Raw genomic sequence first — 27,779 nt, forward strand, 5'->3', positions numbered from 1 at the left:
TTTTTCAATTTAAAGGTCCATGCCAAAGGTCAGGTGTTCTGAGAGTCCTCAAAGGAGTGGGTGAAGAAGAAGCTGAAGGTTGTGAGTGAAGAATAAAATTCATTTCATCTAAATGCTTGGTTGAAGAGACTTATTCTACCAGGGACATAGGCAAAAGGAATGGGACAAATAGTGCATAATCAGGGATCTAAAAATATAACAATAAAAAATCAAGTAATGTCTTGAATATGATTCCTACTCAAAGGTTGAAAAACAATTTTCTTATATGCTAAAGACTCAATTGCAAATACTGTAAATAATCATGAAAGGGATATATGCTATTTCAAAGGTGGGTTAAAAGAGAAGGAAAATATGAACAAAATCATAAATTTGTCCTGACGAATAGAAGTCACCAAGAGCAGCTGAGCATTAAAAAGGAAGAGACAGAATTAACTTGGTGACTTCCTTATAATACAGTACAATTTCATATAATTCGAATCAATTAATAGCTAAAGTGGAAATTGAGGCTTTGTGGCCAGCAGGGAAATGTGGGAAATGTCTTATTGATCCAACCAGTGTTTCTCATCCAGATGAGATTAAAGCATTGATACTCCACAGAGAGGAGAATATTGTGTTCTGGTTTGGTTTTCGCCCGTGCTCCATTTGATAAGACTGAAATGTAAAAGCTGGTTGGCAGCAGTAATGATTAACTGTCTGCCTTCACTATTTTAGCTTTGCCTCTTTCACAGATTCAAGTAAAAAAAAAAAAAAAAAGGTTTATAAAAAGTAAAATGTGTACAATCAATCTAACCACCATACACACAAAAGGCAGAAGTATCCCTTTGGCAAACTACTGGTTCAGGCTTTAATTTCTTCAAGATCAAGGTTAACAATACAGAGGTTGATCAAGTTACAGATGGCTGTTTCCATAAATAGCTTCAGTTTCTTTGGGAAAAAAATATAAAGCAAGACGTAGACAGACTAGATAAACAGTCTTAAAAGCCATTTCTAAGTCATCTAACAATAGAGCAACTTCTTTTTCATTATTTCACTTGAAAAGAATTTCTTCTGAAGTAATGATGGAATTGTTCGGCTTAATTCTTTTTTGCTGCAGAATACCAAATCTTCTATGTACCAGCCATCAGGATTTATATACTATTTAATACAACTTGCACTAATAAGTCTAAAGGTTCATGGGGTTCTCAGTCAAAAGCTTTCAAAATCTAATACAAGAAACAGTTTTCTAGAGTGAAAGTCAAGTAGCAAGCATATAGGAATTGATTTCTACCCACCACAAAGCATCGCCAATGCAACAGAGGAGGTACTTGAATCCAATTAGCTGTGCATAGACACTTTCTAATACGATCTTAATGATTGAGAAAGAAAAGCTATGTATCAAATATTTTTAACTAATTGCTTCTCTTATGCAATTTGTTTTGGCTTTTATTTGGTATAGAAAAATTATTACTAATCTATTTTATATACTTTTATATTTTAATTACTTATAATACAAAATAATTTTAGTATCATAGATGAATAGATATTAAGCTCAAAGCTAAAGTAGGGGGAGACCCTCCATTAAGAGTAGAATAAAACAGGTGCATGTTCCCATGTAAGCTTTTATTCAGAATGAAAATCAAGTCAATATCACTTGATATGCATATGTATGGGTATTATACCTAATACATAATACTTTTGATTTGAAGAATACATAGATTATTTCATTTTCTGTCTTAAAATGATCATAGCTTCTTTTGATGAAAATTTCCTACTATTTTATGAACCACTAGGATGATTAACCCCAACTTTGCTAGATGACTATCTCCTATTACCACTGCTTTTTAAGGGGTCCTATTTAGGCTGCTAAGTACTTCACAAAGGGCTTCAAAGCCATGAGCTTCAGAACCTTATTGAAACTTATAGTTGAAGAGAACTTTTGAAATCAGTTACTAGGCTTATATCTCCTATGTAAGGGAAGATTAAGCAGAAAAGTATTGATTTTACCTCTTTCCCAGAGAACCTGGCCCAGAATGAAGCTCTGGGAGACTCAAGAGCCCTGAAGCCACCCTTGGTTTCAAAATGAGTGTTGGGGAAAATAAAGTGAGATGACACATTTGAAGATGACAAACGGAATCTGCCCCCAAGGAAGCACACCAGAGTTTCAGTTATTTAATGATCAGTCCTGTTTATGGGAATAGAAAAGCCCTGAGACTATGATTGTTTCCTACAAGAAAAAAATATTTCACATTAAGTGTCACTATGTTAGCAATAGCGATTGAATTGTATTTGAAATTTTGGATTTTTTGGCTTGACACTTGCATACATATTTAACTCACATCTCTCTACATATTTTGTAAACACAAAGCCTTGCATCTGAACCCCATCCACCAGAGAGTGGCAAGATTTCATCAGTAAAGCATATGTATGTTTTATTGAGATTCTCTCAGGTAAGGTGTTGCATAATATTAAGTCATAATGTTGAAGTTATTAGATCTTATTAAATAGCATAATTAACTATCTATGTTTAAATAGAAGACAAGTGAGAATTTATAAACTAAGATAAAATATGCACTATATAATTAAGGTATGGAACATTCCTTCCTGTAAACAAAAGCAACCACAGCTTTTTGTGTGTGTGTAGCTATAATGTCATTTTGAAAGTAGCATGTTTCTCAGGGGCCATCAGTAAAGGCACTACATCCATCTTTGTCAATTTCTTAGAAGAGTCATTAGTGAAATGTCACCTTCTGAGGTGATTTTTTTTTTTTTTGCACCCTGAGTATGGAAAGTTTTTACTTTTTAAACCAGCAACAATAAAAACAACACATGATGATAACATAGGGTACTAAAAGTGTGCAATAGAAACATTGCACATTTACAAAAAACTCACCATCAATATTATTATAATTGTTATTGTTATTAAAATCGAAAAATGTACCACAGCTATTCCCCCTCCCATTTAAAAGTATCTCTGAAATATTATACTACAATAAACACAACCTAGAGTAACTGTGTCATTTGCCACATTACTTTTTCAAACTTTCCCACTTAGGAATGATTTTGTCATTGCTTATATAAAATCTGGGACTTGGGAAATGGAGAAGATATTACAGATCACATCCTTCCTCATAACCCTGTACAACTGGAAAGTAAGGATTGAGATCCAGTGTTAAAGGACTTTGTCTGTGGCAACCTTATCTGCATTTCCAAATATTTTGGTGATTAAATCACACTATCACCAAGCATGATGTTGAAGAGACTGTAACATGGAATGAGAAGCTGAGCTGTCTGACATCACATCAATTTCAAATACATGTTTCCAAAATTACAGTAATTATAGATAATAATCAAATTTAGTTCTCAGATAAATTTTCATTTTGCCAAATATTTGCTCTTTAAAAAAGGCATAAAACATAAAAGAGCAAAACAATAAATATGCTCATATTCCTGCTCAACATTTTTTTACTTTTGCTAAATATGTTTTTCCTTAGTCCCCTGGTAAACATCAAGTTGGGACACAAGTAATTGGAAGCCCTATCACATAGACATGGCTTTCATGTTTCTAAGACAATGGTCCCCAACTTTTCTGGCACCAGGGACCAGTTTCATGGAAGACAACTTTTCCACAAATGAGGGGCAAGGGTAGAGGGAAGATGCTTTTGATTGTCCCCTTTATTTCTATTATTATTACATTGTAATAGAAAATGAAAAATTATATAACTACCATACTGTAGAATCAGCGGAAGCCCTGAGCTTATTTTCCTGCAACTAGATGGTCCCATTTAGGGGTGATGGGAGACAATGACAGCTCTTCAGGCAATGGATACTTATAAGGTGTAAGCAACCTAGATCCTTCACATGCACAGTCCACAATAGGGTTGGCACTTGAATTAGTCCGTTCTCACACTGCTATAAATAACTACATGAGACTGGGTAATTCATGAAGAAAAGAGGGTTGACTCACAGTTCCGCAGGATTAACAGGAAGCATGACTGGGAGGCCTTACAATTATGGTGGAAGGCAAAGGGGAAGCAAGGACCTTCTTCACATGGCGGCAGGAGAGAGAGTGAAGGAGGAAGTGCCACACACTTTCAAACAACCAGATCTCATGAGAACTCACTCACTGTCAGAACAGCAAGGGGGAAGTTCACCCCCATGATTCAATCACCTAATCACCTCACAGCAGGCCCCTCTCCCAATACAAGGGGATTATAATTCTAGATGAGATATTTGGTGAGATATGGTTTGATGAGCCAAACCCTGTCAGTGCTCCATGAAAATCTAATGTTGCCTGCTGATCTGACAGAAGGCAGAGCTCAGGCGGTAATGTGAGGGACTAGGAGCAGCTGTAAGTACAGATGAAGCTTTGCTGGATTGCCTGTCACTCCCCTCTTGCTGTGCAGCCCAGTTCTTAACAGGAAAGGGACTGGTACCTGTCTGTGGCCTGGGCTGGGGACCCCAGCTCCAAGAAATTCAAAACACATAGCAGCAATGCACTTATTCAGCTCATTCAGTGAATCCAGGCATTAGTTCAACAAGATATCTTGAGCTCTCCTAAGTAACAAGTGAATTGGCTACAAAGACCAATAAGACAGTTCCTGGCCTCAAGATTATATAATCTAATTAGAGGAAAGAGACTGAAAACAACGTATAATAAATGCTATAAGGGATATATAATGTATCTAATTCTGTAACCAAGCCTTTGGAAATTTTATTAGTTTTCTATTGCAGCTGTAACAAATCGCCACAAATCTAGTAGTTTAAAACAACGTGAATTTATTCTCTTATAGTCTGTAGGGTGGAAGTTCAAAATCAGTTTCACTGAACTAAAATGAAAGGATCATCTGGGCTGGTTCTTTCTGGAGCCTTTATGGGAGAATCTGTCTTCATGCCCTTTCCATCGTCTAGAGGCCACGTGTAATCCATGGATCATGGCCCCTCTGACATCTTCAAAGCTAGTTGAGTAGCACCTTCTGTCTTCTCTGGCCTCTGGTCCATTCTTACACCTTCTCTCTCTGAGTCTGATTCTCCTTCCTCCCTCTTATAAGGATCACTGTGATTACATCAAGCTGATGTAGGTAATCCACGATAATGTCTTCATCTCAAGATTCTAAATTTCATCTGCAAATTCTCTTTTTCCATGTAAAGTGACACGATTTAGGAATTAGGACACAGACATCATTGTCGGGGGCATTATTGAGCCTAGCAAAAATACTATGGATAATTTCTAGCACATATCAAAATTTAATCAGTCTCAATTGTCTTTTGGAATTTTAGTAAGTCATCTTTTTATATGCAAGTATTCTGAATGTTATGCAATCTGGAGGACTATGCTAATTAGATATAGATGTAAACATTTTGTGAAATGAAACCAAATATGTATAAAAAGTTGTACTGTTGATAACAGTAAACACTTTGGGATTAAATGGCAAATTATACCCGCCCATTAGCTGATTCTCATGTTTCTATACTCATTTTGGCTTGGAAATACAATTGCATATTACTTGAGCTCCACTACCAGTTTTGAAAAAAATGGCTATATGTATTTGTGTGTGTATATATACACTCACACCTATTTACACATACATATATTTATATATTGGTTCCACTAAATATATCTGGTGTAGAAATTTCACACACACACTCACACACACATGTATGTTTGGGTTGGAATATTTAGAGTTTAATTAGTTTGGAGGAATTCATAATTACTATATTGAGGAGATTTGGGGTTATGAGTTTACTATTGCTCAAAATTTCTATAATTCCTTTATTATGAAGGTTGAGTAATGTAATTCTCTTGATAGTGTAAATTAATGAAATACCATAGAGCTCTAATAGATGATTTTCTCAGATTTCTCCATAAGCCATTATTACTATCTGTCTGCAGAGGCTTATAAATTTTAGGAGTTTCATGGCATATTCATATCTTGAGACAGATGTTCTGAAATAGTTTTCAATTACATGCCAATTTTTGTAAGTCTAAGGTAGACTGGAAAGAGGATGGAAAGCAAACTCCAACCTACTTACAGTCTGACTTTTAACAGGTTTCTCCATTTGAAAGAAGGATTCTTGTGTTCTCAGGCCATTTCTCTTTTTATTGCCCCCACCAGATGCCAGCTTATATCTCATGAGCACATGTGATGTACCTACTATCGAAGGCACTGAACTAGGCCTTTTACACATTCATGTATTCATTCAGTAACCACTGAATTCGTATGTAAATACACACACACACACACACACACACACACATATGTTCAAGTTGCTAAGGATACAGAGTAAAATAAAACACTCTCTTCTCCTTGGAGAAATTCAAGTCTAGTGAGAAAGGACCTATCACCTATGACTGCAATATGATATAATTAATGTTGTGATAGATGCAAACAGGGTGTATTATAGGTACACTGAAAAAGAGCATATAAATCTAACTTTTAATATGAGAATTTCTTCTTGGGTAATCACATTTTGAAAGATAAGCAGGAGTCAGTTAAATGAGGAAACAGGAAAAATGAATTCTAGGAAAAAGAACAGCATAGACAAAGTGTGGTTGATGAAAACACACGACATGACATAGCACCTTGAGGAATCAAGGAGAGTGCCCCATAGCTGGAGGAGATGGAACGTAAAGGAGGCAGTGGCTAGATAATAAGTGGTCTTGTTCTAAATTGAGCATTATGAATTTTTTTCCTGTGAGCTACCAGGATAATATATAGAAGAACTGGAAGCAGGGTGCTGGCATGGTCCAATTGTACATTAGAAGGGTATCTCCGGCACCAGTGAGATGGACATGTCTTTTGACCAGCAGGTCTGTTTTGACCTTCTACAGACTATAATGTGCCCTTGAAGAATTATGTGTAGGAATATATCAGCATTTCCTGGAACCCACGGCCTTAGGGGCTCCACCAATGGAGAATCTCAACAGAAGACGAAAGAGAGGAAATAAAGGTCAGTGCATGTATGTCCCTGGCTCCTTTCCTGGTTGTCTCAGATGAGCTCTTTCCCTCACCACGTCAGAACACCTGCAGGTGGCTCCATCTAGGTGGTACAGCCCTGCCATACTTGTGCTGGGATACTGCACTATCCCCTGTGGTTTCCTTACACCCCGCCTGCAGCTGTTTAGTCCTCTTATTGAACTCTGCTGAAATTCTCCAGTATGAATGGACCACCTTTTACACATTTTATTCTGCCCAAATTCTTACTAATACTACTTTTACTTTTACAACACAGAAAGGTTAATATTATTTTATAATATTTTACAAGCAAAGACACTTAAATTCAATGCAAGAAGTTAGTAATTTTATAAGGTCTCAATAGGTGGGAGAACCAGGAATCGAGTGTCCCTCCCTGTCTAGAAAGCCTGCTCCCTCTACTGCCATCCCCTCCCCACAGTGCACTAGCAGGACCTCGTTAGGGACTAAGTGAGACCCAGAATTCCGGCAGTAGTGAGGGAGAAATATCTGAAAGGTCATGCCCAATATCTTATGCATTTTTACCCTATATTGGTAGATGTAACATGGTAGATTTGCAAAAAATATCATGTGACTGTCCATGTATTTTGTCTTCTTTCAACAATACAAAATCACCTCGTTTTGCCAAGACCTGTATTATATTTATTATATTTCTTATTAAAATATATAACTCTATTTTTGGTATGTAGTATATTTATTCCTTAAATATTATTCCCCCAGGGAATTATAAACTCTATTGAAAAAAAAGGTGATAACTTTTTTCTTTCAGTTTTATGTAAACTTCAATGTATACACCTCTTCTAGTAGGAAGTATTGAACAAATGCTAAAAATATAAATTATTCCAGTGACATTGTAAAAGATTTTTTTTCCAAGCAAAATTCATAAGGTTAGCTTGTGTTTTTTCTTTTAACCAAGAGATTAAAATAATTTACTTTGTTTACATAAAGATTTCTTTCATACTATACCACAATATGGAATAAGGCAATTGACATTTTACAAAGGGAACAGATATGAAATACCAGAACTTTCTTTATACTACCAGTATTTCCAAGGTTTTCATGATCTAGCTTGTACTTTCTCATTATATTCCAGCTCCTCCCTCCCCTAGAGTTGTCTTGTCACCTGAACTCTTGGTAAAGCCTTCAAAAATAGAAACCTATGAAAGTCACTGGTATACTAAAACCTTAAAAACAGATAAGATGACACCTAGTGGTCCCAAGAAAATGCATTTGTTTGAAGCAAAGTAGATTCAATGAATGTGCACAGAAAATAAGAAAATTGAAGGATTTCAGGCTTAAAAATTAAAGCGAATGCATTTGCTCTCCAAGTATAGCTGCTCCTCGACTTGCAAGTTGAAAATATCATGAGTGGAAAATGCATTTCATCCACAACATCATATCTTAGCTTCGCCTCCCTTAAGTGTGCTCCTAACACTTCCTTTCACCTACAGCTGGGCAAATTCACCTGGCAACATAGGCCACTGAGGAGCCTGGCTGGTCTCTCCTCGTGGCCTCGTGGCTGAGTGAGAGCCATGGCTCCCTGCCACTGCCCAGCACTACAAGAAAGTATTGCATATGGCTGGTGCAGAAAAAGATTAAACTTTAAAATTCAGAAATCAAAGTACAGTTTCTACTGAATGTATATTGCTTTCACACAATCATAAAGTTAAAAACCTGTACACCGAACCATAGTCAAGGACTGCCTGTATATATATTCTTCACTTATTTAACTTTACATTTCTCAGGGGACAGATGGAATTAATTCTAAAGTGATTTATCTTCTTACAAATCTTTTGTATGCTGACAGAATACATTTGAACTAGCAACATAAAAAAGTAGATAAGGCATTCTATGGAAAGATTAATCTAATCTGGATTAATCAATGAAATATCATTTAATAGGTCATTTGGTGTTGACGTTTAACCACAGAAACTTCCAAAGAGCCTCTTCACATTTCTGCGATTTTTAAAATTCATAGCTAACACAGAACTAAATGAAATGCTATACAACCTTTCACTGTAATATTTACAAACAAACAAATACCCACCTTTCCCAATTCCTCAGAGAATTTAAAATGACAATGGATTTGAAATGCCAGAGCCTTCAAGATAATAATTTAGGTGATGTCTGTTATTTAAATTATCAGAATGGCATCATAGAAAGGACTTTGTGTTTAATACCCTACCTGCCATATTAAAATGTCAAACTATATTATAAAAGCTATTAAGGATGACCCCCAAATTTGATTTCGCCTTCTATTCCAAAACAAATTTGGTTCAAGGCCTGTGCAATATCTACTTTGTTGCAGGCTAAGGAGAGGAGATAAATAGAATATTAATTCTCAGTTTTATCACATAGTCATATCAAATGGAGAAGATGCCTGGCCTTTTGTGCTATATTATTGGAAATTAAAATAAAGCGTGGTTTAAATTTGAAACATGATTTCCTAATGTAAGTGTGCAAGCTGGTGTGAAGAGTGGGGAGGTGAGCATCCAGGGAGAGGACCTAGTGCTGGCTGAGCCTCCCCACCTGCGTGGCCATGGCCCCATCTTGATAGCTGTGCATGTTGAGCTCCAGATCTCTCACCACAAAATACTACGGTGTGTGCCTAGATTCCTCTCAAGGTTCCGCCCGCTTCTATGATGACACACCATTTAAGCTGTCAAACTCAGAACTAACAGGAGATAATTCACCTGATTTGCTCTGTAACCATAAAGTTGCAGAAAATTACTTTCTTTTAATTTTGTAAGGCTATTGCATTCATTAATCACGTGTTCTTCTCCAGATGTATAAATTCACCAGGAATAATAATTGCAAAAATCTTGGCTACGATTTGCAGAAAACAGTAAAGCACATTCATATAATTTAAACATGTAACTTTGAGACCTTCCATACAGAATTTTAAAAATATTTTCCGCTGGGAGCAGTGGCTCATGCCTGTAATCCCAGCACTTTAGGAGGCTGAGACAGGGGAATCACGAGGTCAAAAGATCAAGACCATCCTGGCCAACATGGTGAAACCCCATCTCTACTAAAAATACAAAAACTAGCTGGGTGCGGTGGTGTGCATCTGTAATCCCAGCTACTTGTGAGGTTGAGGCAGGAGAATTGCTTGAACCAGGAGGCAGAGGTTGCAGTGAGCCAAGATTGTGCCATTGCACACCAGCCTGGGTGACAGAGCAAGACTCTGTCTCAAAAAAATAAAATTTTTTTTAAAAATTTCCATCTACTTTTAAATTATTTTCTTGAAGGACATCACATTACAGTTAATCATGCAAAGGGAGTTTTATTGCATACACTGACATATGTAGGAGGAGGTGGAGAAAGGCATCAATGAATTTTCACTACATTTGAATTCATGTAATGGTGAGGTATGCCCCTCCTCTGCATTGCATTTATGGAGTCTGATTAATAATATGCCTCTATTCAGTTTCAGGCTTCCGGTGGGAATTATATATTAAACATGACCTAACTTCTTGTTTCTACATTAGTATTAAGATCATCTTGGGGGAAAATAGCTATTTCTGCTTTTTTCTAACATATTCCCATAGTAAGAAAGCACAAACAGATTATTTAGGAAGGGCAATCAATTCCTTAATCATCTAATAAAGGCATAAAGGCAGAAGTTCCTGCTTGAATTCATTTCATTTCAGCCCTTGACCAACAGCAATATCACAGAACTGGACCAAAATGTGTGCCATTCTTATTTCAGAGCAAAAAGACCCTGAAAGAAATTATTAAAATACACATATGTAGTCATAATATGATACTCTTAGATCAAGTTTGCCTTTTATTTTTTATAAACTCACACATCTCAGTATAAGCAATATAAGCAACTTCCCACTTTACACTATAATTCAAGTATAAATATTTAGAATAATGAAATGTGATTGTTTTCTCAAATATTATATTAAAATCCAAAGAATAAATCAGGAAAGTCCATGCATATTCATGGGTTTCAAATGATGCATCTCGCAGTTTCAATTTAGTGAACATTAATATTTGCTTAAATATATGAACATAAAACATACAAATATGTATGAATTTCAATACATGATGTTAAAAGACTCTATTTCATTGAGTTGTTAATGACAATATAAATAAAATGAACAGGACTAGAGTATATTATTTTTTCACCAAAATGCCAAAATGCAAATATATCTTTCTCATAAGTTAAAATGGGAATTGCCTTATTACTTATAATAAAGTGTCTGACAAATCTGCTAACCCTCAAGTAACGTTAATGAATAATACTTTGGGTTATACATTATTCAAGCCAGGATTTTTTCCCAGCTCTTTCTCTGTGCTTTCAAATTTTTTTCTTTCAAACAGACGTCAGGTTACAGTACCATTATATCCATTTTACAGATGGGTCAAGTAACATTGTGGGATATGAATTAGGAAAGAGATAGTTCTTTCTGAGAATAATCTCTTCTTTATATTTTGTTTAACTAAAAGTAAATGTGGTAACATTTATTTCATATATTTGATCCAGTTATATTCGACATCAAACTTTTCATCTAATCTACCCAGAGAGTACTTGTAAACTGATCGGCAATTCAAGTTCATTAAATAAACTATACAATCCTGTTATATTGGAACTGTTATAGGAAAAAAGTGGAAAATATTAAAATATAAAGTAAAAGTACAGAATGAATAGAATAAAATTATTTTTAGTCTGTATTGAACCCAATAACAAGTTGAAAATTAAAAAATATCTTTAACAAAAGCCTAATAAATGACTTGATGTTAATGTAACTATGGCACAATCACTGGTAGCTTTGCTATCAAACAAACAGGAAGATAAAGATGCTATAACTTTATATTCCAGAAGTGACTTTTAAAACCATTCAGTTGTAAATTAATCTCAAACACAAGTATGATGTTTACAGATATCCTGGTCTTCATTTCTGGTTTGAAAGGTTCAGGTCACTTAACCTCTCTATGCATTCTGTTGGGATCCTCCTACTGATCTACTACTGGCCAAGACAGAATTCTTTCTCTCTCTGGGACAATGTTTTATTTATGGAATGAGAATAATATCAGAAAGAATTATTTAGAGAAGTTACTGCCGATTAATTCATGGCTATAAAGCACTTTTCATGTACTCCACATTCTTCCTAGGGAATGCAGCCAGAGGCAATTTTACCTTTTCAAATAGTCTTACATAAAGCCTAAAGAATTCGGAACATAGTATTTTTCTAACTGTTTTATTCCTTCCAACATCTGTAATGACTGGTTGTTTCACACTTCTAAAATACAAAATATTATATCATCAAAGGCTTTCTCCTGGTTTTATAAGGACAGAAGGCTTCTGTAAATTGAGATTGTTAAAATAATTTGTGGTAACTTTCAGTTAAATATTAAGAGCTAACTTTATCAAAACTAAAATAATGCTGTCCTATGCAAATTTGGCTTCAGTATTTTTTTGATATCTGCCTCTCTTCAGTATGCTTCCTTACGTAATTATAACATACTATCTGTTGGGGAAAAAAAGTCTGAAGAGCAGAATGCCATGAAAATGCTTAGTTAAATTATATGGTCTATGGCTTGTGTTACTTGGATCAAATATTCTGGTGGTAACATTTAGGCAACAATATCATCTGTGTATTTTTCCATTCTTCATTAGCACTATGCCTTAAATTGCCTACTTTGAAGCTTTTTGTAAATCATCCTAAAATAGAAATATACAAATAAGGAAAAATACATAATCTTGTATAGAGTATTTATTAAGGCTTTCTCTAATTCATTAAAAACTAGAACATTCATCATTTGACAACACTAGAGGTAAAATTGGCACAAAAAATTTAAAAATAGTTGTAGAATATGCATTCTATGCCACATATTTGGCTTTATAATAAATTATATACTTATGTGTGGATATGGGGTTGTCTGAGATTATTGGAATTCAGAAAATATATTAAAAATGTAAAAAAAAAAAAAAAAGGAGATAGAAAGTTTAAAAGCCAGGTTCTGCAGCGCTGGACCCTGCTTCCCTTCTTTGTTTTGACTGAGGACATTTCTCTTTATCAGGTCTTGCTCATCTACATGAGTGTGTCTAGTTTTGATCTTTGAGGCTGCTGACCCTTGGATGAAGTTTTGTGGGGACTTTTTTTGTTCTTGCTGTTGCTGTGGCTTTCTGTTTGTTTGTTTTCCCTTCAATAGTCAGGTTTCTCTTCTGTAGGGATGCTGCAGTTTTCTAGGGGTTCACTTCAGGCCCTATTCATCTGGTTCACTCTGCACCTGAAGATGCCGCTGGAAGAGGCTACAGAACAGCAAAGATGGGTGCCTGCTCCTTCCTCTGGGAGCTCTGACCCAAGGGGCATTGACCTGACGCCAGTAGGAGTGCTCCTGTACAGGGTTCCTGACAAGCCCTGTTGAAGGGTTTCATCTAGTTGGGTGGCACAGGACACAGGACCTGTTTAACAAAGCACTTTTGCCGTCGCTTGGTATAGGGGGTGTGCTGTGCTGGGGGAAAATTCACTCCTCTGGGCGGCACAGATTCCTCAGAACTAGCAGGAGGAAAGACTAAGTATGCTGGTTTGCCAAGACTATGGCCACCCCTCCCCCTAGGGGCTCAGGCCCGGGAAGATCAGAGTTCTGTCTTCTAGTCCCTGGCTGGGGTTGTTGGAGTTCCTGCAGGGAGGCCCCACCCAGTGAGGAGGGATAGGTCAGGGTCAGGCCTGAAGAGACACTCTGGCTGCAGTCTGCCACAGCCAGTGCCATGGACTGTGGGGAATACCTTTTGGGATCAAGCCATCCAACCTCCCTGGGTCCAGAAGGGGAGAAGCACAGCCTGGAGCTATAGTGATGGCTGCCACCCTTCCCCCACCCTGGGAGCCTAGTGTGTGAGGCAGCTATCAGCCCCAGCGTTGGCTGTCATCCCTCCCATAAGGAGCTCAGATGGCTTAGACGGCAGGCAGCTGCAGCTGCGGTGATGGCAGCCCCTTCACCCAGGAACTCAGCAGGCTTAGCCATATACTAGCTGAGTGGCTGTTGAGAATCTACACGCCTTCTTGTTTGTGACCCTAGGCCCCCGTGGCGTGGGCTAACGAGTGGGATCTTCTGATCTGTGGGTTGCACAATGTTGTGGAAAAAGCACAGTTTCCCAGGCTGGGTAGCGCGCTCACTCACCACCTCCCCTGGCTGAGGGGGTGGGGGCTCCCTTGCCCCGAGTGGCTTTCAGGTGGGCTGCCACACCACATTGCTCTTCCTCTCTGTGGGTCTCACCAGCCACGTAGTCAGTGCTGATGATAGAACCTGGATACCTCGATTGATGGTGCAGAATTAGCATGCTGTTTTGGTTCTTTTTGATGGGGACTCCCATCAAAACAGCATGCTAATTCTGCTGACTAGGGTCTCTGAGCTGACTAGGGTCTCTGCAGCTTCTAGTCAGCCATATTGGCCCCACCCCCTGGCTTCAATTATTTATGTGAGCTGTTTACAAACTTCTTTGTTTATACATTATTGAAAATAATTTTTATTACAATGCTCTCCTTTACACATTTTTATGGTTTTCAAACTTTTTATTCTGAATTTAAGCAGTTTCAATTTCAATTTTATTTCAACTATTAAACTTTTAAACAAAAAATTACAAATTCTCATTGTATACGCATCCAATAGAGATCTAAATAGTCACCATTGTCCATATATAAACATATATAATTTTGCAAGTTCTTTTTTAAATAATTTGAAATCATATATTATTTATCATTTAATTTTATACCTAAACTCTATTTATTTATTTAGAGACAGAGTCTTGCTCTGTTGCCCAAGCTGGAGTGCCATGGCACAATCTCGGCTCACTGCAACCTCTGCCTCCCAGGTTCAAGTGATTCTCCTGCCTCAGCCTCCTGAGAGACTACAGGGGTGCACTCCTATGCCCAGCTTCTTTCCGTATTTTTTGTAGAGACGAGGTTTTATCCTGTTGCCCAGGCTAGTCTCAAACTCCTGACCTCAAGTCATCTACCCACCTCAGCCTCTTAAAGTGCAGGGATTACAGGTGTGAGCCACTGCGCCTTGCCATGTTTTTCTCTCTAAACTCTTAATTCTCCACTTCTTACTCCTGAGACTTTCATTTATAAAATAGAATTTAAGATATGTAAATTTAGAAGTTTAACATATATATATTATGATTTTTTAGCAGATAGTATCTCTGTAACAAGATCCAGAATTTTTTGTGTAACTAATTTTTCTGCATAACATTGTTATTCATTGCATTATAAATACAATTTATTTGTAATTTATGAAAACAAAGTAAATATAGTTAAGCAAAAATGAAAATTTTATTAGAATGATATCTCTTAATAGATGGTGAAAGTTTTTCAATACTTGATTTTTTTTGCAAACATTTCAGGACCCCATTAATGAACATTGGCCACATTTGAGCATAGATTCTACTCTAATTGTTGATAGATGTAAGACTTATGAAGAAGTAGCCATGTTTATAGAAATTAGATGGGAACTAAAGGGCTTTTATTGCAAGAAAAATATGCAATACATTTAATTTCTTCTGAGTTAAATGTCAAAAAATACATTGCAAGCCATCATCAAAAATGTAGAAAGGTCTTTCAGTGTTTGTGAAATTCTACTGCAAATAATTTGTTAGCACTGACCAGTATAATTATTTTATACACAGTCATTAAATTCATTCCCCTCAATATCAAGAACAACAGGTTCCACTATAATCTCTTCAGTGCTATTAGGGAAAGGCACCAGAGAGAAATATGGGATATGCTAGAAGTATGGCATTGTTTTGTATACTGGGAGAAGAGAAATTGCAAAATGAGAGTGAAAAATTAAAACTAATGTGATTGCTTAACCAAGGGACTCAGTTTCAGGAAGATCACTTTAGACAATAAATAAAGAGAGAGTTCTAAGCTCTTGAAATTGATGCCTTATAAATACCAATGCCCATGCAACTGTGTCATATTTACTGAGTAATGATAACTCAGTTCTGATATTATTAATGTACATGGAATCCTAAATGTACAAAACTAGGCTACAATAAATCAATTAAACATGCCTAATGTAAAGCTACATGTGAAGAATGGCCGTGAATATACCCTCCAGTATGTGGTGTACTTAAAAGTTGCCAGTATAAAATATAGTATAAAATAAGCTTAGTATAAAATAAGTTTAAATAAGTTTTCAAATAAAAATCAAATAATTTGCAAATCCCAATACCCAATTTTAATTTATGTTAAATCATTATGACTAAGATGCTCTGAGAGCCCCATTCTTCCCAACTACTAAAGAATGTCTTTTATTATAAATCATTTCTTTTTTAGAACTAAAATAAACAAAATTTAGAGCAGGAATTCTTTCCTTACCTACATTAAGCAATATGGAACAAGCAGAAATATTTAGGTTTTTTTCTTCCAGGAAATGCTTGCTACTAGAAAAAGGAATGTGAGCCAATTACACTCCCTAATTTATCAAGACTAACAGCTTGTTTACCAGTGTTTGCTTCAAAACCTTTGGTTCACCCTGCACACTAATCATTGGCCTAGATAATAAAACCTAAGAAAAAGAGCTGTTAACTTGTGTAACATTAATCTCTTAGATATTTAAATATACATCTCTCAATTAAAGAGATACAAGCCATCCTTGAATTACTGAAAAACCGTTAAGACTGGGGACCTGAAAGTGAAAATTTTTCGAAATTTTCCAGAAACAAATAGTTTTGGAGAAGACAGCTTCTAAGCAAGGCCTTCTGACTACATGAAGTAAACATCTTCCATCTAAGAATCACAAGATTCAGAAAACTGAAACCTTTCATTATCACACTGTAATCTTAAAGTTTTTATTCTTCTCTACCCAACACGTGTATTCACCTTTGCTAGTTTGTAATCCTGCATTATCTTAGACATGTATAAATATGATCAATTAAAAATTTATTTTCCTTTAGTATTTCTCTTTTTCCTTCTTCAGTGTCTCCTTGGTATGAACTTATGTATTTGCTAGTGATTAGGCAGCTGCAACATAAAATCAAACAACGATTGAGTTGGTATCACTTTCCTTTGAGTGCCCCCAGCTTCCTTTAATACCGGTTTCTTTTAAAGTTGATTTCTTGTATAATTAGACTCACCCAATGAGCAATTTTTTAGAAAACAAACAACCCAAGACTTTGGTTATCCAGTAATTTAAAACCACTTGTCACATTCTTTCTAGAAAGAGATGTTGCTGTTTCCATAAAATAACACTTTTTGCAGAATTTGTAAACCTAAACTTACACAGAAATGGAGTTTGAAAAAACAAATATTACATTTGTCGGGCCATTATCTTACTTTTGTAAACCATAAAATAAAGGAACACTACTCTGTCCCATTAGGAACGCTACTCAACCCAAACATTTTTGCTAAAGAATTACCTGATGATCTCTATTTAATAAATTTCATCAACAGATTCCAGGACTACTCTTGGTGAGTGGTAGCAAAACATTTCTAAACTACTCAAAAACCACATTGGGTAGTTTGGCGCGCACACACACACACACACACACACACAATTATTGGATAGCTCTGAAAAACTGATAAAGAATTTGTAGTACAAAAGCATTTGGCTACCATTTTTAAACAGGAATATTATTATTTCGGAAACATAAAAACTGTCTTCAGAATATTTCTGATTTCACTCAGGGTTCATTTGGTCCATCGATTTTTCCTTTCATAGTCCAAAAAGGGGAAATTCTGAGCCTTTAATTAATACAAAAAACACATTTATACACACAAAGGAAGATCTTGACTACTTTCCTCTATACCTAAACTTCTTCATTTCAGGCTTTGAAAGACATGTGGAAAATGGAAAAAATATTACATGTGACAGTTCAGAGACTGATAAGGAAGAGAGAAATGATCTCAAGACCATAGAAGTCTTAGTCTTAGAGGTACTGAAATTAGACAATTGATGTTTCAAAATTAAGTGGCTTTAGACACAATGCTGGCCTCTTTAGGTGAAAAATACATTTTTTAAAGGGCTGTAGTCTTCTCATTGCTACAGAGATTTGTGGAAATCTTTAATTTTACTAAAAATATTAGGGAACTAAGCAATCATTAAATTAGGTAAATTTGTCTCCATATGTGGCTCTGTAAACTCTGAGGACTGTCATAGAATCTGTTCACTTGGCTTACCTTGGGCATTCTTGGTCCCTGAAATAGACACAGACTTAAACTTGTGATCAAATCTTTCTCTTAATATTCATATTGCAGGGCTGATCTCTCTAATCTTAAATATTGTTTTGTAGCCACTGTACCATCAAATGATCAAATGTGAGATATTCCATTGAAAGAGAGAGAGAGATGGGTGGGGAGAGAGGGCATGCAAGCAAGCTTTTAAAGATTGAAGCAACTACCGTCAAAACCTCTCAATGCAACCATGACACACTGAAAAGTGAAACATCTCTAGATTCATCATATCCCCTAAAAATAATATTCTATCCTTCAGCTTAGACCGAAGAATGTAAAAGTAGGGGACTGAAAATTGAAATCAATAAACTTCAACTGCTCCTGGTTAAATAATATTGGAATCCTATGAACTTGTCATGTCTACTTAGAATACTGCCTTTTTTTTTTTTTAAAGGGAATCTTGCTCATCGCCCAGGCTAGAGTGCAATGGCACGATCTCGGTTCACAGCAACTTCCGCTTACCAGGTTCAAGCGATTCTTCTTCCTCAGCCTCCTGAGTAGCTGAGATTACAGGCACCTGCTACCATGCCTGGATAATTTTTGTATTTGTAGTAGAGATGGGGTTTCACCATGTTGGCCAAGCTAGTCTTGAACTCCTGACCTCAGATGATGCCCCTCGCCTTGGTCTCCCAAAGTGTTGGAATTACAGGCATGAGCCAGGATACTGCTTTATTTAAAGTAATACTGAGAATGAGCAGAAATAATTCTGCTGTTTGCTCCAGGAAATATTTGCTCCTGAAAAATAACATTATTTGCAAAATAAAATAGTTTACTTGACAGTTGGCTCATCTATACTTGCTTCAAAACTTTGCTTCACTCTACCTACCAATCTAAAGCTATTCTGTGTTAAATTCTGCCCATTCCTCCCTTCCTTCTGTCTTGAAAGATTTCCCTTGAAATCAATCTATTCAAGCTCTAAGATCCAGTTAATATCCTCCCATTACTTTCCCTCATAAGACACTGCTAAATTCTGCCAAAGTAATTGTTCCTCACTGTATTCAGTCTATCAACCCACATTTGCTTGACCACTTTTTCTGGTGACTTTTGGAAACACAACAGTTGTCAATATGTACTGACCTTGTAAGAGTTTTTATAATTATATATAGAACTGTAATTTACTTTGATATTGTTATTCAACAATTTATATGTTTTTGTTTTTGATTCCTAACCAGAGTTGGAACACTATTAGTAAGGGCTACTTCTCATTTAATGGCTTATGTGCCTCCACGTTACTAGATCTTAAGCATTTAATACTCTGATCAAATATTTATTCAACAAATGCACAGAAAAATATGACTAAGAATTATTAATGATATATGTGCATTCATTAAATTCCTACTGTGTATAAATCCAAATGTGTATACATACACAGAAATACATGTGTGCCTAAAGTTTCTAATAGACATACATTGTAAAAATTAATTTATACATAATCCATACACTGAAATATAATTTATATATTTTCGTGTTTGTGGATACAGAGAGACATATATAAGTATAGGTGGATGTATATTTTTATATGTATGTGTAGACATACATAATTTTGAGACTGTATGTTATTTGTGACAGCATAGATTTTACACTCCAAACTCTTATTTTTTCTATTATTTTAGATGTAACATAAAAAAATTTATTCAAATTAGCATTTGAAAAAAACTAAGCATTTTCCATAACTTCACAAGCCATCATTATAACACAACACTTATATAAAAGCAAACTTATGTATAAAATGGGGAGATGGCAAACTCATAATTCATTTTCTATTAAGCATATGTGATATTAGCCATTGATAGTAAAAATGCCTCGTGACTCATCTGATTTCCCAAGATAAAACCTAAAATTGAATACAGTTATAATTATCCTTCAAATATAAACACGTTTTCTTTTCCAGATTCTTTCCCATATTCAAAGCTATAAATCATTATTTCCTTTAAAACTTCTCATGATGCTCTGTGCTATGAGACAGTCGTAATGAGCCAAGGACTCCATATTTGAATGCCAGATTTAAGTTGGAATTTTGTTTATTGTTCTGCACCTGTGAGTTTCAAGCCATTTAACTTTTTGCCCTGAAGAAATAAAATATCCAATTTAATATATTTGTGAAAACAAATCCATTGAAGCCACAAGAAATTCCTATGAGAGTTCTAAATATTCCTGGAGCATATTTCATAGTCCCTAAGCTATGAACACGCATTGAGATATAGCAGCTTGGTGGAGGCAAGATGCAGTCCTTATTCACATCTGTCAGCTAATGGAAGGCTAAAATGCTACAGCTGCCAGGGTAAATATTAATCACTCGAAAAAGGAAATTGTATTAATCTCTTGTGCATGGCATGCTTATATATGAGTGCTATTTATGCACCGTATGCTATGCTTTTGCTAAAATAACCCTGCCCTTGATAAGCCATAGGGAAGTTTTGTGATTGGAAACAAATCATGCATTTACGTGAGTTAAAGCATCAGCATACGTTAAGGATAAAGAAAGGCCAGCATTATTAATAAATGCAGAGAATCACAAATGTAATTGGAAATCAAAGCTGGGCTTTTCTTAAGCATGATAGTGGAAAGGTACAAATAAAAACCCTAGTTTTCTCAAGCATCACTCGCCTTTCTTCACTACAAATAACATAAAATCAATTATTTGGTGTTGCACTGAATTCACTTTTTAAGCATATAACTGGGGTAGCACTTGATTCATTTTAATTTCAACTTGAAGTCCTGATTTAGACTATGTTTTGGCAATCTTTTCAATCAAAAGTAAACAAAATCTGACATCTTATAATGTAATGCTGCTGCTTCTTGCCGAGACATAGTTGGCAGCTGTTTCTCAAAGCACAGCAGGGAGATGATGCTTGTCTACCAGGGGGAAGATTCTACCTGAATCTTCAAGGTAGAATATCCTCTGATCCAATGCTATCTAAGTCCAGGATTGCCTTGTTCTGTTCTTGCAGATCTGTACACAACCAGCCCTGAAAAGTCCAGTACACTTAGGAGAACGACAGTAGAAATGATTTTGGAATCTGGCTCTCAGCATTTAGAAGCAATGTTAATTATTTCTTCCTATGAATTCAAACTATCTAGTGCTATTTTTTTTCCTTGTCAACATCAAAGTGCATGGAAGTGGGGAAGGCTGAGTTCTGGACAACCATAGCACAATGATCATCTGACTCTCAACTCATTTTCCTAAAACTACCCTAAGGATATATTTAAAAGAATAAAAAGCAATGATGAGGCACAGGTTAAGGAGTCATAAATGGAGAAGAAAAATAAAGAAGAGCTGATTGAAACGTGGTGGAGGGGACGTAACAGGCAGAAGTGCTTGCATACGAATATGCTGCTGAAGGAGAAACAAAGAGAGATTGAAATGATTAAATCTTTGGCTTGAAAATGCCACAGACACATATACACCATGGAATACTATGCAGCCATAAAAAAGGATAAGTTCATGTCCTTTGCAGGGACATGGCTGAAGCTAGAAGCCATCATCCTCAGCAGACTAACAGAAGAACAGAAAACCAAGCATCACATGTTCTCACTCATAAGTGGGTGTTGAACAATGAGAACACATGAACTCAGGGAGGGAAACATCACACACCAGGGCCTGTGGGCGCCAGGGGGTGGGAGGAAGGGGAGGGACAGCATTAGAAGAAATAACTAATGTAATGACAGGTCGATGGGTGCAGCAAACCACCATGGCACGTGTATACCTATGTAACAAACCTGCACATTCTGCACATGTATCCCAGAACTTAAAGTATAATAAAGAAAAAAGAAATTATGAAAACAAGATATAACATGTAAACTCTAACCAAAATAAGGATTATTTTATGTTAATACCAGATAACATAGAATTTAAAAAAAAAAAAAAAAGGAAAATGCCAGAGAATGAGGGTAATAATTTGGGCTGAAAACAAGGGGATAAATTGAAAGTACTATGCATTATTTTTAATAACCTCTAATATCGTATTGGCATACCAACAAACAGAAAAGAGAAGGCAGGTTTCTCATTTGAAGTTTAAAAAAAATAAAATAAAAGGTTCTTTAAAAGTTTGAAAGATATTAGGGAAAAGAGTGTCATTTTTGAGATTTTCTACAGTGATAGCTGGGTTTGCACCTGATTACTCTAAAATAAAGAAGATTCACCTGGCCCTCCCTGCCCCCATGCTTCTGGTTCCCAGTGAGTTTGTCTACGCATCTGTCTGAAATATAAAGAAACAAGTAAGGAACGCAAGACCTCATTAGAAATAACATAAACAGCAACAAAAATGGCTTCTGAAAATATAGATAAAAGTCTTTAACAATACAAAATACCTACAATTAGATTTCTCAGAAACACGTGCCATTACATCACAGCCAGAAAACAAGATTTATGATTATATTAATGAATGAGAGGATAACACTGCTTAGAAACTAAAATATGATTACTAAAATTAAAAAGTAAACAAAAGGTTTAAAGAATATCCACACCCATTTTGCTCAGGTCATATCCCCCATCTTCTTGGTAGCTCACAGACCCCTCCATGAGGTGACCTTGTTAACTGTTGGTCTCATCTGCTGTTCTGCCCTGGCTCACTTGTTCCTCTTAGGCCAGCCATTTCTGAAACATTCCAGATATTCTCTTATCTTGGGACCTTTGCTTCAGGTTGTTCTACTGCCTGAAAACTTCTCCCAGATGCCCTCTGTGCTGCACTGCCCAATTAAATTCAAGCTTGTGCTAAAATACCTCCACCTCAGGGCGCTGCCAGTGACCACACTAGTTAGTATTCCAATCATTCCATCTACTTCCAACCCCTCTTCTGTGCTCTACTTTTAGTTTTTGCTATTGCACACATTAATTCCTACATATTATTATATGTACTATTATTAAGTGTGTCATCCTCTCCTCAGAATGTATGGTCCAAGAATCAGAATGTACTGTTGTTTTAAATAAAAAAGTACAGCTTTATGTAATTACCAGAGACATGCCTAAAACACAAGGACACAAGAAATTAAGTCATGAATTTACTTTTCCCAATATTTATTACAGGTTTATTTATTATCAAATGACTATATATAACTGAAAAGCACAGTAGGGGACTGGTTACATAAATTATAGATCCTCCATACAATAAGAAATCCTATCTTCATTAAAAATGATCAGGTAGCTCTAATTATGGTGTATGAAGCATCACCAAGATATATGGGCCGCCAAAAACAAATAAGTAAATAAATAAAGTAACGCACGGAGCAATGTGTATTGTATGCTACAATGCCATGTGTATATAAAGGATATTCATGATCTATTGTTTGTAACAGTGATGGCCTTCCAAGCAAGCCAACCATCTGTCTGGAGGACAGGTAAAGAGGAAGAACTTCCTAAATTGTTACCACATAAATGAAATTGCTATAAAACAAGGAACTGAATGTAATGACCAAAAAAATATGTAACTAAGTTGGAACAGAAACTGCTTGCTTTTAAAAATAAACATATATTTTATATAACTATATATAAATATATATATGTTAACTATTTATATATTATATATAAATCTGTATTAACATATATATATGTTTATATAGATATATAATACAGATTTTTAAAGATTTTTAAAAGATTCAACCATGCTCTTTTTCCTGAAAAACTTGGAACTTCTAGTATTGGAAGAAAAGTAGCTACCCTGAATGTCTCCAGAGTACCCACATCTACCCCGCAACACACCCTCATCCCTCCCATGGATGTGCCATGATTTAAGTACGTTTTCCCATCTGAGGATAAACAAATTACTTTCAAGCACCTTTTCATCTGTTTCAGAGAAATAAACACACACATGCACAATATTAACCTTAATCAGGACTTTCTGGTTATACTGCTTATTTTTCTACTTTGTGTGTTTCATGGATATATCTACAATCAAAATGGTATATTAGGCTTTGATATGTGTTTTTCTCTTGCTCAATCTGGTATCTAGTTGTCACCATCCAAATCTATCTTGTGATGTTACCATCCTCGTGCAAAGCCCCAAGCAAAGTGAGTTTGCACAGTCTTTGTGTTTGCGTGGCACATTGATATTGTATCACAGAAGACACAGCATAAAACAGAAAGAACAGGTCAACCATTTGACAGTGAGCTTGCATTCAGGTCAAATAACATATTTGTTCTGAATACTAAGGACGAATTTACTGTGTCAATTGTGAGCTCCCTATAAACATACAAACCTTTTGCTTCTCTGCCATCGTGAATAAATCACATTTTCACTTGTTCAACCAGCCACTTAGGACTTATAAGGTAATATTTAACTTCAAGACAGTTGTCCTCTCAGGCCTAGTTGCAATCTTCCTGTTGTTTCTTAGCCGTGGAAAAGATCCCCTGAGGATTTTCACTACGGCTACTAGAACCTCTCCCTTACAGGTGTGTTTCTGTTAAGGCCCATGCTGCGCTTTTCAAAGAGGTAGATTGGCAATACATGCAGTCATCTTTTAAAGTGAATGGGAGATAGAAGAGCATTCGGCAAGCAGTCAAGAAACTGGAGTTCTTACGGTAGGACCCTGACACTGAATGGTCATATATTTTGGGAAAATCTGTAAGAACCCTGGGTCTCCTAATGTGAAAATAGTTCGGCTAACTGCATCATTTCCAAGACTTAAGTTCTAAAATTTCATGAACATCTATGTGGAAGTTTCTATATGTAAGATAACTTAATTCTTAGGAGAGTGTCGCAGTTTTTCCCAGGGCTGCCATAGCAAAGCACTACAAACGGGGTGGCTTACACAACAGAAATTTATTCTCTTGAAGTTCTGGAGGGTAGAATTCCAAAATGAGCCTGTGGGCAAGGCCATGCTCTCTCTGAAGCCTTTAGGAGAGAATTCATTCCATGGTTTTCACTTGGATCCTGGTGTTGTCAATCATCCTTAGCATCCCTCAGCTTGTAGACACATCAACCCCTGCTTATGTCATAACATGACATTCTCCGTGTGTGTGTGTGTGTGTGTGTGTGTATGTGTGTGTACAATTGTGTGTCTGTGTCTTTTATGCTCTTCTTGTACGGATGCCAGTCATGTTGGATTAAGGACCCACCCTACTCCAGTATAACCTAATCTTAACATACATCTGAATTTCAATCAAGTAAGGTCATATTTGCAGCTAGCAGGGACTATGATTTCAACATTTTTGTTGGGTACAAAATTCAACCAGTAGCAGGGAGCACAGGTGATGTCACATACTTCTCCATGTATACTTTTTAAACCAGATGCTCAGCAGGTAACGCAGTCAGTTTACCAGTCCACTGTTATCAGAAACCCAAGGACAGGCAATTGGAATTGATAAACTTGAAAATCCTGTAGTCACAAACAGCATTATCTGTCATTCCTCTGAATTTTATAAGAAAAAATGTGCCTCTAAAAAATATTGCTCCTTCAGGAAAATATAGTAAAATTGAAACTTAAAAAGGAGAAAGATCCCACATCAGATATTATCACAGGAAATTCAAAAATCTGCCTCATACATAAATATCTGAGGAAACAACTGACTTTCTTTAACAAAATTACAAACTCTGTGAAGTCTGAACAATATAATCGTCAAGAATATTTTGTAGCTCCTGATAAAGTGAATCATGCTTATGGAAAGTATGCACTGGATAAATTTAGATTTATATGAATTTCAAATTATCCCTGAGAAGTGGCATTACAGTAATCTTAATTCTAATACTTATAATCTAATAAGAAACTATTAAATGAATTCATTCTCTTGTTACCAACAATGGATAGAGTATCTGGTTGATGTTTGTTCAGAGATGCCCTACTTAAACTAGTAACAAAAGGTTGTATAAAAGTCTGAGTAGACTAGGCGCAGTGGCTCACACCTGTAATTCCAGCACTTCGGGAGGCTGAGGTGGGTGGATCATCTGAGGTCAGGAGTTTGAGACCAGCCTGGCCAACATGGCGAAACCCCATCTCTACTAAAAATACAAAAATTAGCTGGGTGTGGTGGCACATCCTGTAATTCCAGCTACTCAGAAGGCTGAGGCAGGAAAATCACTTGAACCTGGGGCACAGAGGTTGCAGTGAGCCAAGATCGTGCCACTTCGCTCCAGCCTTGGCGAAAGAGTGAAACTGTCTCAAAAACAAAAAAAAAGGGTCTGAATAGCATGCTTCTGTTCCTGACAGTCCATAGAGTTATTCAAACAAGCCAGTCACATCCTCCCATGGAACCATGGGTCACCTGACCCTCTTGATAATACAAGGCCTGCCTCCTACAGCCTCTGGTTGTTCATTGCCTTCCCAAGCACAGCCTCTGTGTGGTCCTGCATGCACGCAGTCTCTTTTTCCCTAGGCTTTGAGAATATGGGACTCATGTATTCTCATCAGTCCCATCTGCCCAGTGTTGGATGTCTTGTGGTTTGGCCATCCACATAAACCCAGGGCAGGAATGCCTCCCTCAACCATGGGTTGAAAAGGAGACAACTATAGCATGCCTTTAGTTAAATGACTATATGAGCAAGGAATCCTTAGTGTCTCACAGCATCCCCATAAGGATTTAGTACTAGACTGGACAGGGTGCTGGAATTCCTGGGGCAGGAATGAGAAGCAGACACCTGTGCAGAACCATCTTCTTACAACCCAGGTACTATACCAGGATATAAACATGAACTTATCACCTGTTGAACAAATAGAAAGCTAAAGAGCCTCCTGCTTACAACTGTTGGGAAATAATATTCTGGCTAAAGAGGCTGAGTTGATGAAAGATGAAGACTTAAAAACTATGAAATAAAGCTTATTTAAGTCAACGATGAATGTTTGGTTGTCCATAAGCAATGATTTTTAGGTAAACCTAGTAACACTTAGCAACACCTAGTCTATTGCAAAATACGCTTTTGGTACACTATTTACACCTTTACAATCCATCACCCACAGGGAAGCTGAAGTAATCAACTAGAATACTAATGTGAAATATGGCCATGTCCGCCCCTGCTTGAATTCTTGCACCGGTTTTTCATCTCCCCAAACAATATAAGCTCCTAAACATCATATAGAATGCCTTGAGTGATCTGACTCCCCCAGCTCCTTCTTCAATCTCATCTCTCATTCCTGACTGAGGATTTTTCTTTTCAGGCAAAGAACCAAGTGTTCGTGCAGCCTGAGGAGGAACTGAGTGGAGAGGAAAGAGTTAAATATATATGAGAGCAGGGATGAATAATAGAGTCGTATGTTTTAGCTGAACAGAACTCAACCATATAGGGCTGAACCATCAGGGTAGAAAAGGTGAATTATTTCATTTCTCCGAAGTTAGGATTTAACTATTCAGTGAAAAGTGGTTGCCAAGACAATTGAAAAAATATAGTTGTATCATTAAAAAAAAAAAGAATCATGAATGTTTATGGATAAACCAAAGGAAAGGATATGGCTTGGAGATAATGATCGTCACTAGGTGGAAAAACCACTCTGATGTCACATATTATATGGAAGCCTGAAATGTTAGGGTGGTTGTGCTAATATAATGAACTTTTAAGATTTATCATTTCTGAGGTTATTAGAAAACTTTTGAAGAAAGTTCCAACCACCATCTCCTAAAATCTTCTATAATTATAGTAGTAGTTGGAGTGGAGAGAGAGACTGTGAAATTGCCTCCAAAAGGTGAGTGAACAGAGAGAGTGTATCATTTAGGATA

The sequence above is a fragment of the Aotus nancymaae genome, unplaced genomic scaffold (assembly GCF_030222135.1).
Source record: "Aotus nancymaae isolate 86718 unplaced genomic scaffold, 86718_ANA_hifiasm-v0.15.2.pri h1tg000020l, whole genome shotgun sequence".
Lineage (NCBI taxonomy): Eukaryota > Metazoa > Chordata > Mammalia > Primates > Aotidae > Aotus > Aotus nancymaae.